The 14,993-nt window shown below is 40.0% G+C and overlaps 1 protein-coding gene across 2 annotated transcripts in view; it reads left to right on the top strand.

The window, feature by feature from the left end:
* Positions 1-1,279: 1,279 nt before the first annotated feature.
* nek7 (NIMA-related kinase 7) overlaps positions 1,280-14,993 on the top strand; it is a 65,792-nt gene continuing 52,078 nt past the window's right edge. For both annotated transcript variants that reach the window (XM_062423875.1, XM_062423877.1), the window contains exon 1: positions 1,280-1,588. The gene's annotated coding sequence lies outside the window, so the exon portion shown is untranslated. The remainder of the gene's footprint in view (positions 1,589-14,993) is intronic.

A 14,993-nucleotide genomic window follows, 5' to 3' on the forward strand; every position in this document is an offset into this window, starting at 1 on the left:
GCTGAATACATATATTGCTGTTTTAAATTCTTTGAAATCAATATTCTTTTAAATTGTGTAAATAAATCGTGACATGGACATTATTTGGAGCACAAATGGGCTAAAATGGTGTCCCAGTACCAATTAAGCCCATGCCAGACTATTGACTTTTTTCACAAAATATCTTTTTTTTGTAATTAACTTTTTATTGATATCAAAATACATAATTCCTTCCACAAATGACATCTTGTATAATGTTTTCTAGACATACAAAGCAGCACAAGAACTCGGAGATGCAAACCATAAACAGACCTAAACTTATAGTCGTGCATAAAACGAGACAAGTCCATGTTTGTTTGTTTTTTTTACATTCTCCCTCCTTAATGTCACTCCTTTCTTACAGTCTTTCAAATATCTTTATTTTATATTCCAAAATCTACTTGAACTAATGAATACATTTTCAAATGAGAGATAACACTTGCTTTATAAGAATGATCTCCCTTATAAATCATGTCAGTATACATGAAAAACAGCTGAACTTAGATTTTGGTTGGCTTAATGGGTACACTTACACTAACAGCTGAATAAATTAGTTAGAAAATAAGAAAAGTAATCAAAAAGTAATCAAATGTAATAAGTGACATTACTTTGATTAAGTAATTGAAATAGTTACATTACTTATTATATATTAAATAGGGAAACTACCAGCGGCTATTCTAGGATCAGACCTTTAGGGGGGCTCAGCTCATAATGAGAATTTGACATACAATGCCCTGCAAGTCCCCTGCTAAATTACTCATTTCAGTGGATAACATAAATTACAACAAGAATATAGTAGATTGGTCTACTGTAGTGTATAATAATAATGGTTCAGAATAAACAATGTACCCTGAGGGGAAAACTATATATTAATGACAGAACTATTCAAAGTACATTAAACCTGTTAAAATAAAACAATTTGAATATGTAGCATAAGTGTTTGTCCCATCTCTAACAGACAAGCTCGCAAAATAATTAAATTTGTATAAAATCATTTTTAGGGCACCTATACATTTTTTTTTTCCAATATCGCCCCTGGAAACTACTAATCTGTAACCTCTTACATTTCCAAAGCAACCCCTTCGACCTGTGGAGTGAAAATGAGAGGGGCAGGTTTGGAGTTTGAGTTTCTCTGTTGAATCTCGCGGTATTTGACAGCTTCCCTCCACTCTTTGACACTTGCCCCTCCTCTGCGCTCCGGGAATGCTGGGTTGTTTACATTACTGGCACACGGGTCAGCAGTGCGGTGTGATGAGGGGGGCCTAGCGGAGAGAGACTGTCTGAAAACACGTACACATCCCGACTGGCTGTGCAGCAATAGCACTGCAGCCTCTGTCTCTCTCTCTCGCTCTCTCTCACTCCAGTCTTTAAAAACAAAAAACTTTACAGCTGCTCAAGCAAAAGTGCCACGCAGGAAGAGAAGAGAGGGCCCCGACGAGTCGACTTGTTGCAGCGCCCTTGGAAAGAAAAAAAGGGGAAAGTCAAAACAAAGACGACCGCCATAACCCATCAAGAGAGGAGCTCTTAAACGTGAAGAAGGAGCAGCTTAGATACACAGTCCCACTTCCTGGTAAGAAGTCACACAGCTGACAGTGAATTTACCAAACTCTACTACAGTGGACGGATAAAAAAATAAATGACTTAAGACTTTAACTTGTTTAGGGATTTGGCAGTCACACAAATCTCATAATAGTCACCAGTTGCTGTTCAGATGCGACCTTGACAATCATAAAAAGTTTCTACGAAGTTCGCTAGTTAGCTTAGCTTGTCCTCAGGCTATTAGCATGGCTGTGTTGCAAACTTTCACTTGCCTTAAATGTAACTAAGGTGCCGCTTGTCATTTAAAGTTGCATTTATGGTACTGTGGCCTTATTGCGAAGTGCGAAAGGATAGCAAAATATGTGGTGGAAACAAGACTGTAGCCAAATGGATTAGCCACATATTGATGCCATGCTACAGTGAGTGTTACAGTGATGTTAGAGTACACATGAGGCACAGTTACTTCCTCATAAGGCCTCACTTAACTTACTTACTACTCTTGAAAACTTGAGAGTCAGTTTTTGTGACAGTGTAGATCAAGTCTGTCTCTTCTGTGTGTTACACTGTGGCTGATTTAAGTGTGTGCATGTGTTGACAGTGTAGGCATGTTTATGTTCGGTTTATAATTGTTTAACTGGGCCACATCTTTTTTTGTGTGGTATCTAATCAGTCTTTTAGGGAAAGTGAGTGTTGCAAAATCGAAGGGATTATTAGGTAGCTACTGTCACTCATGTGCCTGTTATTCAAAAGTGCATGTTTCATTTGCACACTATAAACTTAACATACTACCAAAGGTGACAGACCACATGTGCACCTCACATGTTGTCAGGTGGAGGGCAGATACCTGGCTAAATAAGCAATCTGCATAGCTACATTTTATCTGCTTAGGTTAAGCTTAGCTGGCAGCTTCAGCTGAATGCCAGAGCTTGTTCAGCTGTCCAGCCACCCTCATTGACAATTTATTTATAGGGCCCTGTTTACTTGTATGAAGGGTGGAGCTAAAAATGAAAAACAAGAGCTAATGGAGGTAATATTTAGGTGATAAATGTCTGACGAGGCAAAGTTAACCCACTGAACCTTGATCCATGAATCGTGGGCAGTGAAGAAGCATAAAAACATGCAGAGGCAGGAGCACTTTGCACGCTTTGCAGCACAGACTTTATTTCATAAGCTGACGTTTTGACATAAGCGTGTCTTCTTCAGAGCTTGATTCATGAGTGTTTATTTATTATTTTAATAGGAAACTAAATCTAAATGTGATTTTGATAAACTAGCTTATTTTGTTGTTAATTGACTATAGTTTACATGGCTACCTGCCAGCTGCAAGTGGTAAAATGGAAGTAAATGACTTTCACTTAGTTTCTTGTTAGCTCACTGAGGCTTGTGGTATTCAAGTGATTAATATTTGTGGGGATAACATCAATTAAGGACCAAGGCAAGTGGAAAGTCCAGATTGTTGTGAGATCATTGGCATGATTGATACACAAGTCCAGGCTGGGCGATATGGACAAAATCAAAGATCACAATATTTTTGACCAAATACCTCAATATTGATATTGTAACAATATTATAGGGATGACTATCACTGCTTTCACAAGATAAATATGATAAATAATCATCAGTAATGGGGATATGATGAACAGCTAGAACAGTCTGCTAAGTTCAGAAAAAGACATCCCTTTACTGTAATGCAGCCTTTAAAACTAGGCAAAGACAACACTTATATCATATCATGATATTGTGATATCCAATATCTAAGACAATATATAGTCTTCATATCACAGTATTGATTTAATATCGATATATTGCCCAGCCCTACTTCGGCCAGTGCCAGTATTAAACAGTAAATGCTGACACTAATGCAAATGTTAATTGTTATATTAGTTAAATTGCTTAATGAACAATAACAGTATTTAATAAGTTAGGGATTCTTTTAATCAAACACTGTCTTAATCAAATCAAGTTAAATCTTAAGAGCAAGTATATGAATTTATTGATGCATTTGTTATTTCCAACCCTCATATGCTAGATTACATTTTTAAACTACAACCAAACTAGGTAACACAATCATGGTATTATGCAAAAATGCTAACCCAAGGGCACCTAAGTATTACTTTTGAACCTTTAGACCAAGTTGTTGAAACAAATACTTCAAAGCCATCGAGTTGTTTTCCGTGGAAATTGTGTCAGTATGCTGTTATAAGTGTATTATATACTGAAACATCTCTGTCTGGTAAGACTTTAGCTAAAGTGCTGCTCCCAGCTTTCTGCTTCTGTTAACTCTGTAAGAGTTATAGCCTGGAAGACAGAGTTTATTTGGAAGAGAGCTACTGGTTGTTGTAAAGAGATGGTTTATTTGAATGAAAAATAAATCAAGAAGTCTTCTTTGGGGGAAAAAAAAGTTACTTGTGTGACTCACTGCTTTTCTAGTGAGTCAGAATGGCTATTGCAAAACCATGAAACACTGATGGCATCAGCAGCTCTGCCCGGACTTGAGTGGACTGCTTTGTAATGGTCCCTCTTTCATCTGATAATAAGGATGATGATGATAATAATAATAATAATAATAATAATAATAATAATAATAATGATGGTAAACCTGGCAAGAGATAAAATAGAAAAATAAATGAGGAGAACATACAATTAAAAGGTGAGATACAAGTAAGAAAATTAAGGTCTGACCATGTTGGGGTCACACATAGGTTGAAAACGTTAACTCATGCCATGTTGCTGTCGCTGCCTATCATAGCCAAATATTTCAGGCGTCACACTATCACATTTGGCTATGCTGCAGAGAGATGATTCAGACGAGACTTAGTGGGAACTGACATACCTTGTTGACCCAATTATTACTCACTTCTCTGTTGCCACATTCGATCATTGTCAGAGACAAAAGGCTCAAGTCTGCCAGCGTCATCAGGTGATGGAGATGAACACCGGCTGGCTCTGTGAAGTTGACTATCAAGGAATGTGTCATGAACCGGATGATTAGCAAATGGCTGCCAAATGTTTGTATCAGTCTGTGTTGAGGGATTTGTGCCAGTGTATTCTGATGAGAGGTGGATTACATTTGACAGGCATTGGCAAAACGTAATTATTTTGCCTCATTCTAGTGTCTGAGTTAAATAAGAGTAGCCAGACCAGAAAGTTGTGATAGCACTGTTTTTAAACTCTTTGACTGACCTGAAAAAATACAGATGGGAAAAAAGGAGCTTTGTCATCAAAATATACGTAACCCTTTCCCTGCACAATTTATTTTACTTTATTATTGGTGGAAGCCCTGTAAATGACAGTATTTCATGAGAAAGAATAAACTTTAAAAGAACAGCTGTGCAGTATATTTGCCAGGCATTTCCCTGTTTTGATATATCCTGTGCTTACGCATTTAAATATTGGCCAATGTCATGTTAGTGTAATCTAAGTGGCAGCTAGAGTTTAGAATATTGAGGCATTCAGATCGAGACCTAAATTCTTATTCATCCGTGTGGAGAAATCAGCTGCACCCAGAGCAGTGATTTAGTGCAGTGGAATTTACCAAATCACTCTATCCTGTGAGAGTTTCCTGTTTTAAACCCTGGAGCCGGCCCCTCTACTGGATTAAAGATCAGATGAGACATTTGTCATCTGACCAGTTTAACAGTCATCTTGCCTTTGGGTTTTCACAAAGAAAGAACAAAAAAAAAAATGTTAGCGCCTTTTTTTTTTTTTCCTTTCACAAAGCATATTTGAAGGAAGATGCTTCCTAAGGCCATTTTTGAGCTACATTAAACACTGTCTTTTGCATGATGTCAAAGATCTTGGCCGAGCATTGTACAGAAACGATGCTGGCAAAGGTAGTAGATCATTGCTGAGGATATAGGCTCCTTTCGTGCTCTAGCCTTGCAATTTTTTTGATATTGTCAAATTATAATAAAACAACCCAGAAAAAGAAATACAAGCTTGTTGCGTTCCCCTGAAGATTTAAGAATTGAGTCTTTCCTTTCCAGGCTCAGATTCGTAGAGTTTATAATAAGGTCTTTGGCAATGAGAGTGGGCTGTCTAAGCAGCTTCTTACACTCCCCTCAAATGGCCGGCTTGTCAATATTTTTCATATCCATCTCTCTTCTATCTTATGAAGGGTCACTGATGTTTCAAGCATTCAAATATCCTTAGAGGATGCCTCACGGCTCCTCGTGTCATGTGAATGTTCTCAATTTCACTGTGGCATTGATGATTTTCCCTCACTGGGCTCTACAGTGCTCTGAGGGGGGTGGCAGACTACAAGTATGCAAACACAAACATTACTGACTTCGGACCCCGTTTAAAGTTTATGAAACGATTTCAGTGACCCCGGGTCAGCTCATGCCATGATCGCACAATATCAGTGATTTATTTCACAGCAAAGGGTATTTTTGAAATACAGCCATGGTCTTGTCTTCAGCTGTGGAAATCCTCCTCTATATAAAACAACTATATTTACATATCATGGAGTATTGAACCTATTAAATAAATTGATTCATTAAAGCAATAACAAAGAAGGCATTTTTCTCCATTTAAAGTAAAAGAGCCTTTAAGCAGAAGAAAATAAATGCAACATACAGGGAGTAATAAACAGCTTCATTATGCCTGAATATCTAAAGTGTACACTGGAATGATTTAAACAAGACCTACTTTGAAATAATGTTAATCTAAATGGAAAATAAGTAGATATTTCAATAAAGACTATGATTTATATCAGACAGACTGTATTCTCTTTTAGTTATTTGGAGATGGTGAGTTGACTAGAATAGCTGTGTAATATAGCTAAAATGCTTATTTGTTAAACACACTGATGCATTATTTTGCAGAGTTTGTTAATGAAGCGGATCTTGTATTTGTGTATCAGTACTTTAACTGTTTTATTCAGTGGCAGCCCACATAGAGAAAACTATTTATTTGGGCTATTTGTGGACTAACTTCACATGCATTATATTGTAGATATCTAATATCTGTAGTATCTGAATGTGCCTGTAGGTTACTGCCTTTTGGGGGAATATGCAGCTGTATATTGCCTTCTAAAGCCATGTTGGCATATTGGGAACTGTGCTGTAAAGATGGCTCTCAAGCACCATTTTTTTTTTTTAATTCAAGATCACTCTCCAGTTGTCCCTTCTCCCTGTCTATCTCTTTTGATTATCCACATGCAAAAATACAAGTCCCTCAGGATACAAAATTCACTTTCACAGAATAATTACAAGATGCTATATGCCACTGTAAACACCACATCAGTGACAGTGACAGTATGCATTTGTCATGAGATGAGACAAAAACAATATGAATTTGCTCTCATGCACAGAATGAGAGAGGATGATTTTTTTTTTGTGTGTGTGTTGCTTGCTTACTGTGCTATGGGCGTTTGTTCCAGCCTCACCACAAATGAGTCTTAATGTTTCACATGGGATTTGCAGCAGAAGAGAGCAAATTTGTATGAGAAGCATCTTATTTTGACAGACTGTCTGTTTTACCCTCCCCCTCTTTAGTGTGAAAAGCCAGGGACATTTTTTTTCTGTCTTGCACTCTGTCGTTCTTTCTCACTTTCTTTTTTTCCCCACGTGACGTCACAGGCTGATCTGCAAGAAAAGGATCAGGGGACACGAAAGGCCGATTTTGTGGCAGGTCCCTCGACATTTGCCCAACAGAAATTAAAGAGTCATGTGTACATTTTCAATTTATGCTTCGGCGAAAAGTCTAATTTGTCTCCATGGTAACCACATCCTCTCCTCTGTCCGGCTCGTTTAGTTAAATTAGCCATATATCATCCTGACCGGGACTAATTAAACAAAGATGTTAGACATAAGTTATCTAAAGTTACAGACCAAAATATCAATAAGGCAGTTCAGTGAAACCTGCAGTCTCCATGGTGACATTAGTAACCTTACCCAATCACACTGTGTGACAAAATATTATGGTATCCGCAATGTTACAAAATACTCCAGATGTGCGACATGGAAGAAAAGTGTTGAATGTCACTTTTTCTGTCAAAAATGCATCATTTGTGTCGAGCAACACGTATAAAAAGTTTTCAAGCAACTCACCATAAATCAGCCTTAAGGCATTTTAGTTTGACTCATATTACAATATCAATATTATAACCCATTGCACTGGTTACACTCACTCTGTTGAAACAATGGAAACGTTCCTGTTATTCAAGTCTGATGTTGCAACCAAGTTAACTGCAGAACAAACAAACAGTGAACACATTGAAATAATGATATTCACATTGGTCTTGCATGTTAGCTGTTGGTTTTAAAGAAAGGTTCATGTTTTACAGCTACATCTTTCATATGCACCACGCTAGTAATTACTGCTATTAGATGAAAACTGCATTAAGACTGTTCTCTCTTTATGTTGGCAATGTAAAAATCCAGACTGTCCAAATCTAGTTCACATATGCAGTTACACGAGGAAACTATTAAAAGAAATATTGTGATGCAGTGAGGGTTTTTTAAAAGGATTACTGTTTGTAATGTACACTGCTTCTGTATTGTGTAGTAAATTTTGTATGTAGTCTTAAGACTCTGATCATAATTAGAAAACCTTAATTAAGAAATCCATATCCTTTTTCTTGTCAGTCTCTCTTTGTTTCATGCTGTCTGTTGGGGTGTGGGGGACATCTTTCTCCCTCCTCCCCTCCTCTCTCTCTCTCTCTCTCTCTCTCTCTCTCTCTCTCTCTCACTCTATGTGTGTGTTTGTACCCTGACTCACAGCACTCCTTCGTGGTCTTCCTGGTCTCTTGGTTTGGCCCGGGGCTTTGAGGTTGTGGTCAAGGCCCGGGGGCATGAAGAAGGAAGAGGAGTCATAATGAGAAGCTCCCCTCAACTCCTGCTGCCCAGTCTGCCCTTGAGCTCCTTTGTCCCCCCCCCCCCCCCACCTTTCCACTTCCATGCCACCCATCTTTTTCCCTCTTCTTCTATTCCTGTCTCTCTTTTTGCCCCCCGTTCCTCCTGCTTAATTTCCCCCATTTTCCCTTTTCTTACACTCAACCTCTATGACTCTCAGTCTGTCCTGCCATTCTCGCCTCTGCCCTCCTCTCCTGGGGGTCCTCTCTACCCGGGGCCTCCTCTCAGCCTCCTCCTCCCTGCCCAGCCTGGCCCACAGTCAATGGGAGGCAGGCAGCCTCACTCCCTTAGAGCAGCAGGAAGCTGCAGCAGCAGGGGTTAGGCCTGTATGGCGCTGCCGGCTCGCTCTGTCAGAAGTCCTGCCAAGCCAAGGATGAGAGACCTTTGCCAGTGCGGTATTGGGGCACCGAATAAAAATATTTTACAGATGTCTGAAGGCAGGCATCAAGAGTCAGCAGCCGCTTACTCAAGCCTAGAGCAAAGGTGTCTTTTAACTGCAAACGATGTGTGTGTTAATGCATTTTTGCATAGTATTTGTGATGAAGAAAATGAAAGTTTAGAACAATACATGGAGGAGAAAGGCTTTAACGAAGTGGTATTCAGCAGCCGAGGCATTTTGGGAAGTGGGTGTGTGGTGGGAGGAGGGAAGTAGGCTGGACTGATTTAGAAGTGATACATTTGGTTGGGTTGCTTTTGAAGACGGGTAGAATCCAACGCTACTGTACTGTGAATGCCTGGCTGGGCGCCCAACCAGTTCTGGCTTGACAGTTTAACAGTGAATATTTAACATTGCGCCACACTGCGGGGCTCGGCTGTAAACAGCAGTCAGCAAGCAGCATATCAGCAAAGGCCTGTGTGACATCGGGCCTTGGTTGTGAAGCCCACCTAAAAAACAATGCACAAGCAGGAAGCACATCTTGAAGTTGTGATTTTAGAAAAAGGCAGATGGCATGGGCTGGTGGTGTCACACTGTAAAAAAAACACCAGGATCCCCTGATGAAAGCAGCTCCCGCTTGCTTTGAACAGCAAGTCTGTCATGGTTGGTGTCTGCTGTGTGGCTCCGGGTCAAACTGTGATACGCAACTACTGGAATTTGCGCTTTTTAAGTTTTTCATGTTCAAATCGACTGAGGGGAAAAACAGAGGGGGGAAAAACAGGAAGTCTCATTAATATTAATATTCTAATGTGTGAAGGAGGCAGGGAAGACCTCTCTGGTTTAGCTGCTTTCATCCCCTGTTGTGTAGCTTTTCTCTCTCTTTTTCCATCTCTCTCTTGCTCTCTTTCTTCCCTTCCGTCTTTTTCTTCCATCTCAGTAACTGGCATTTTTTTTTTTTCTGAAAAATCTTGTGATATAGATACAATTGTATTCTTCTTCAAGATTCTTTCGGTGAAAATATCTATTGAATGAACATGTAAAACATATGGATTGATAATTCTAACTATAACACACAAATCAACATATTAGGTGACATTTCAGGGGTATGAATAACCCTTTAAATTTCAGCAGGATTTGGTTAACCTTTGGTGATGTTGAAATTGGCTTTTTTATGTGTATGGAAATATAAAGTGTAGGAAAAACCTAAAAAAAGAAAGCCTTGATGATGATGCATCATGGACCATATGCCTTTTTAAAATGTAAACTGCTCCTCTCAAGTATAATTGAGGGTAGCAGATTGTATTAGTGCTCCTCTCTGCCCTTTGAACAGCTCAGATGAGGAGGTTTTCGTTATTTGTGCTGTTTCTGACGACAGAGTGAAGATATGGCAAGAGTGAGGAAGTATGAGAGCGGTCGTGTGATTGGAGAAGGGGCGGATGGGAGAGAAGAAAGAAAAGAATTGATTGTATGATGTTGAGACTGGAGTGGGGTGGATCTGATGACAGGATTAAGATAGTGGTTAAGACTTTATGTGCTATTATGAGCTGGATGAGGATGTGCATTTACAAGGTTGTGTGACATGTGATTATTTCCTGCTTTTCCGGGCTCTCTTCCCATATTTGAATATTTGTGAGAGATCTTGTGTGATTTTGGATCTTGGACACTGTAATTTCAGGCTAGTCACATTTTAAGGGGCTCAGTGTTCAGCTAAGTGGCCAAACAGATTTTGGGGATTTTTCATAATTTGCTCCATGTCTTTGAATTCATTCAGAGTCCTGCAGAGATTAACTTCCCATCGGGAATTAGGTTTAAAATAAACAAATGGTGCGTTTGATGTTGAGTTGTGGCCTTGTTAAGCCCCAGTTGGCCCTCATATCTAGAAATGAGGCTGATTTGTGGAGTTTTACAGATGTCGGGTGAACGGAGGGCAGAGTCCAGCCTCTGTGTGAGGGATGGTGGAACAGGTCTGACATCTCTCCTGAACTGAAAAGGGAAATCCCTGCGGGCACAAAGCGGGGAGGAGGAGAAGGGGTGGAGGGCGAGGATGGAGAGAAGTGCGACCCCTTAGGGGTAACGTTATTCTCTGATCGTCAGCTGCTTACACACACACTCGCACACACACTCGGATGCCCTGTCGGTGTGCCGGGTGATGCACTCATGCAAAGAAGGATGAGTGCCTGAGGAATAAAAATAAACGTTGAACTTCTCGTGTGTGCGTTTGTGTGTCTACGTATGCATGTGTTGTGTGTGCTCACAGGTTTGTGGGGTTATGTTTCGATAATTATTTATGTCCAAGTGTACATTTGAGGTCTTTGGCTTGCACTCTTTGGCTTAAGCTATCTAAAGCAGTTTAGAAACAGCAGAATAAGCGTCATTTCTCAATTCATTATTGTGCACAGACAATAGACAAAGCATATATCTTCTTTCCCCTAGAATACTGATATGTAATAGAGAAGTAAAGAAATCGGAGCCAGCAGATTTTGTTTTCTCAAGCACCCTTTCCAAAACATGTTGACTGTCTCTTTTATAAAGTCGCATTATTCCTGATTTATTTTCAGTCCAAGTTTTTCCTCAAAGGCTCGTCTACTCTTCAAGACAGAGCCATATGTCTAGAAATGAACAATGCATCCCTGCCTGCATCACTGTTATTAACCGTCGTACTGTTTTTGTTTTTCAAATTCCAATTTGAAAAATAAAACCTTGAAGGAAACCTGAAGAGAACCTTTCTCGAGCTGTTGATTTCTTTGCTTTTTAGATTTACATATGTGGTCAAAGCAAATCATTTCAATGTGATGTGATCCTAAGCCAGGATAAACTGTGCTACTGGAATCAACTGAAAGATTTGCTCTATTATCTGTTTCATACGAAGGAGTTTCTTCTTGGCAGTGTGACACCGACACTCAAATGCAGAGACAGCACTGCATTTGACCTCTGATGTAGTGGTGGTGCTCTGGATCTGGTTAGAAAATTGTGTGTGTGTGTGTGTGTGTGTGTGTGTGTGTGTGTGTGTGTGTGTGTGTGTGTGTGTGTGTGTGTGTGTGTGTGTGTGTGTGTGTGTGTGTGTGTGTGTGTGTGTGTGTGTGTGTGTGTGTGTGTGTGTGTGTGTGTGTGTGTGTGTGTGTGTGTGTGTGTGGCAGCCAGCACGGCCCACCGCAGAAGCCACAGCAGGCTGAAACCGAACCAGGGCCAGACCAGTCTTGATTTTTGTGGAGCCATGTTCTCATGGGCCCGCTATTAGTATGTGTTCAGTGTGTGCATCCAGTCTTACATTCATCCCTGTGTGAGTCTGCATCTGTTCAGGTGTGTGTTTACGTGTATTATATGATTATGTGGGCTGTGCTTTGTATCGCTTTCTGCCCCTTTTAATTACCAGGGTTGAGATAAGGGTCTTTTGGGTTCAGAGTCCGAGGTGTTTCCATTACTAATGTCGAAGATGCTAAAGGGTCGCGGTCCACTTCCCCTGTCCCACCTCAGAGCATATGAGAAGGCTTGAGCCCAGTAAAGCCCCAACACCAGCCCTTAGCCCTAACGTTAGCACTCAGCTATGTAACGAGACATGCCTGGGAACTGCTCCTCTCACATTACTAATGATTTAGACATATTGCTTTTGTCATTTCCTCTTAGACAAACTTCGACGCTGACGCTGGGTAACTGCTTCAAACTATCCAGGGAGGAGGGGGATAAAAAAAAAAAAACCTGCTTAAAGGGAGTATGAGAGAGTGCCGGTCTCTCATTCACCAGATGTTTTTTTTTTTAATGGTTGTTTCATAGATGAGAAACTCAAATGACAGGCTTCATCATCTCCAAACAACACAGGGATGGATCAGCAGTTGCTGCTTTGTCATTGCTTTCCTACAACCTGCATGCAGGGTAGAAAGCACTAATGCTGATATGAAACAAAAATGGATTTAACAGGCATTTTTTGCATGTGAAACCACAGCAGCTACAAGTTTCTCCATTAGTTGGTGGTTTGAATTATGTCATTTCTAGTTCAAATGGCCCATGTTTAAACTGTCTTCGTCTACTCTGCAGCTCAATCTCCTCCTTTATTGAAATGACTAGAGGACAAAGAAGGGTAATGTAATTTCAGAGTCTGAATGCTGCCTGGAAGATGATGCTCTCGTGTGTTGACTCCTGTTAACATGATCACGAGGTTAGGCTTCAGAAAGCACAGCTGTTTTGATGAAGACCAGACTCTTGGTCGCAATGCTGTGTAAAACAATCCTTTATTTAGAACAGAACAAAAAACTGCGTGAGGCATTCCCTCTTTTTTATTTTTTTTATTAAATTTCCTCATTTGTCCCCATTTTTATTTCTTTGTTTTTATTTCCAACTATAAGCCCTCTAGCCTTGCAGACAAACTGGGCCCCCGCCCTGTGGTACAGAATGTCACATCCGATATCCTGGTGCCAGAGGTGATGAAGCTAATTTGGTGGTCAGTCAGTGACATGGCTAACAAACAAAGCCCTTATTGGTCCTCCAGCACTGGAAGCTCTGCTCTGCTGTGCAATGCTCTGTTTTGCATCGTGAATGCCACGGGGCACTAATGCAACCTAAAGCCTTGGGATCTTCGTAATACTGTGGTGTGCAGATCTGGGTGTGGATATTTGCTTCAAATAAATTGAGGGGTGTGCTCCTAAAAACACCTAAATAGCTACTTTAACCAAATCACTCAATTATCATAGACTTGAGCTTTATTTTGCTGCTTTTGTTTTCGCTGGTATTTGGTGAATTACAGTGTAAAAAAAGTTCAATGTTGAAAAGTTTGACTAGTGTGTAATATACTGAGCTCAACCTGAATATACTCATTTCATATATTTGGTGGTTTGCACATTAAAGTGCTGCATTTGAATAGCCTCAACCCTGACTGCACTGCTTTCTCCTAGGAAAAAAAAAAACAGGCTAGAGCTGGCAGTCATGTGACAGCTGCACCAGTTACTCGATTTATCGATTGATTTGATAAACAGGAAATTAATCAGCACCCATTTTGACAGTTGATTAATCATTTTGAGTCATTTTTCAAGGGGAAATATCCAAAGTCTCTGATTCCAGCTTCTGAACTAATGAAATATCTCTGTGGACGTCATTTTGGGGTTCAGGAAACAGTGATCCACACTTTTCAAACATTAAGCAACTAATTGATTAATGGAAAAAATAATTGACAGATAAATCGATAATGAAAACAATTAGTTGCAGCTTTACTTTATGTTCTTAGATACAAGACTTAATAGCTTTTCTTTATCTTACATTATAAATTCAATCTTTTGGTGTTTTTGATTGTTGGTTGGACTAAACACAACATTGGATGATGTCACATTGGTTGTGATGGACATTCACTCTTTTCTGATGTTTTATACATCAAACTATTGATCAACTTCTCAAGAAATAAATCAGACTAATAATCATAATTGCAACTCTAAATCAGACACTTCACATTTGTACTTCCATGTACCTTTTTAATCGTGCTTGTGCCGGCCTGGGTATTACGTTATGTCTCAGTAGTCGCCAAGATTTCCTCTATAATGCATTTAACTTTAATGTGGCACCCTAAAAGTTACAACTCAGACCAGTTTTAGCCAGGAGTTGGAACATTTAAAATGTATTAGAAGTGCTGCCTATTCATTCCCTCAAACACACAAAAAAAGTTTCTATTTTAACTGAGGTGTGATGGTGATATGGCATTTTGAAGGGCTGTGAATGTAGTGAGGGTGTGCAAGCATAGCCCAAACCCCCAGGGTCCCCTCCCCTGAACGCCTGGGGGGCTTCTTTCCTTCACACCGCCTGCTCCTTCACAGACCGAGCTGTTTTCTGAGGGATTACACAGCTGTCTTAAATGCAGCTCTGTTTTTGCATACTTTGCCCACACAATTTTGTTTTCCTTACGCAGTCAGCAATTTGTCAATATACCTTGTCTATTCTCAGTGATTGACAGTATGAATTGGTTTCATAGAGGAAAGGGGGGGGGGGGTTGATGATGAAAAAAGAGTGAGTGGTAGTTAAGCCGGTGGTCTTTTTTTCAACTGGTACCATGGCTGTCTGTCACTCTTCTTTTATCATTGAAATTGGAGTTTATCTTTTACAAGCTTGAGTGGAATGTTTTTGTTTTTCAAGTGATTATTAGCATCCTCCTTGGCCGCCGTCTCCGGCTCATGAAATGAGCACATCAAACGGTGCTCTGCACTAATGAAGCGGCGCTGGCTGGC

The sequence above is a fragment of the Scomber scombrus genome, chromosome 8 (genome assembly GCF_963691925.1).
Source record: "Scomber scombrus chromosome 8, fScoSco1.1, whole genome shotgun sequence".
Taxonomy (NCBI): domain Eukaryota; kingdom Metazoa; phylum Chordata; class Actinopteri; order Scombriformes; family Scombridae; genus Scomber; species Scomber scombrus.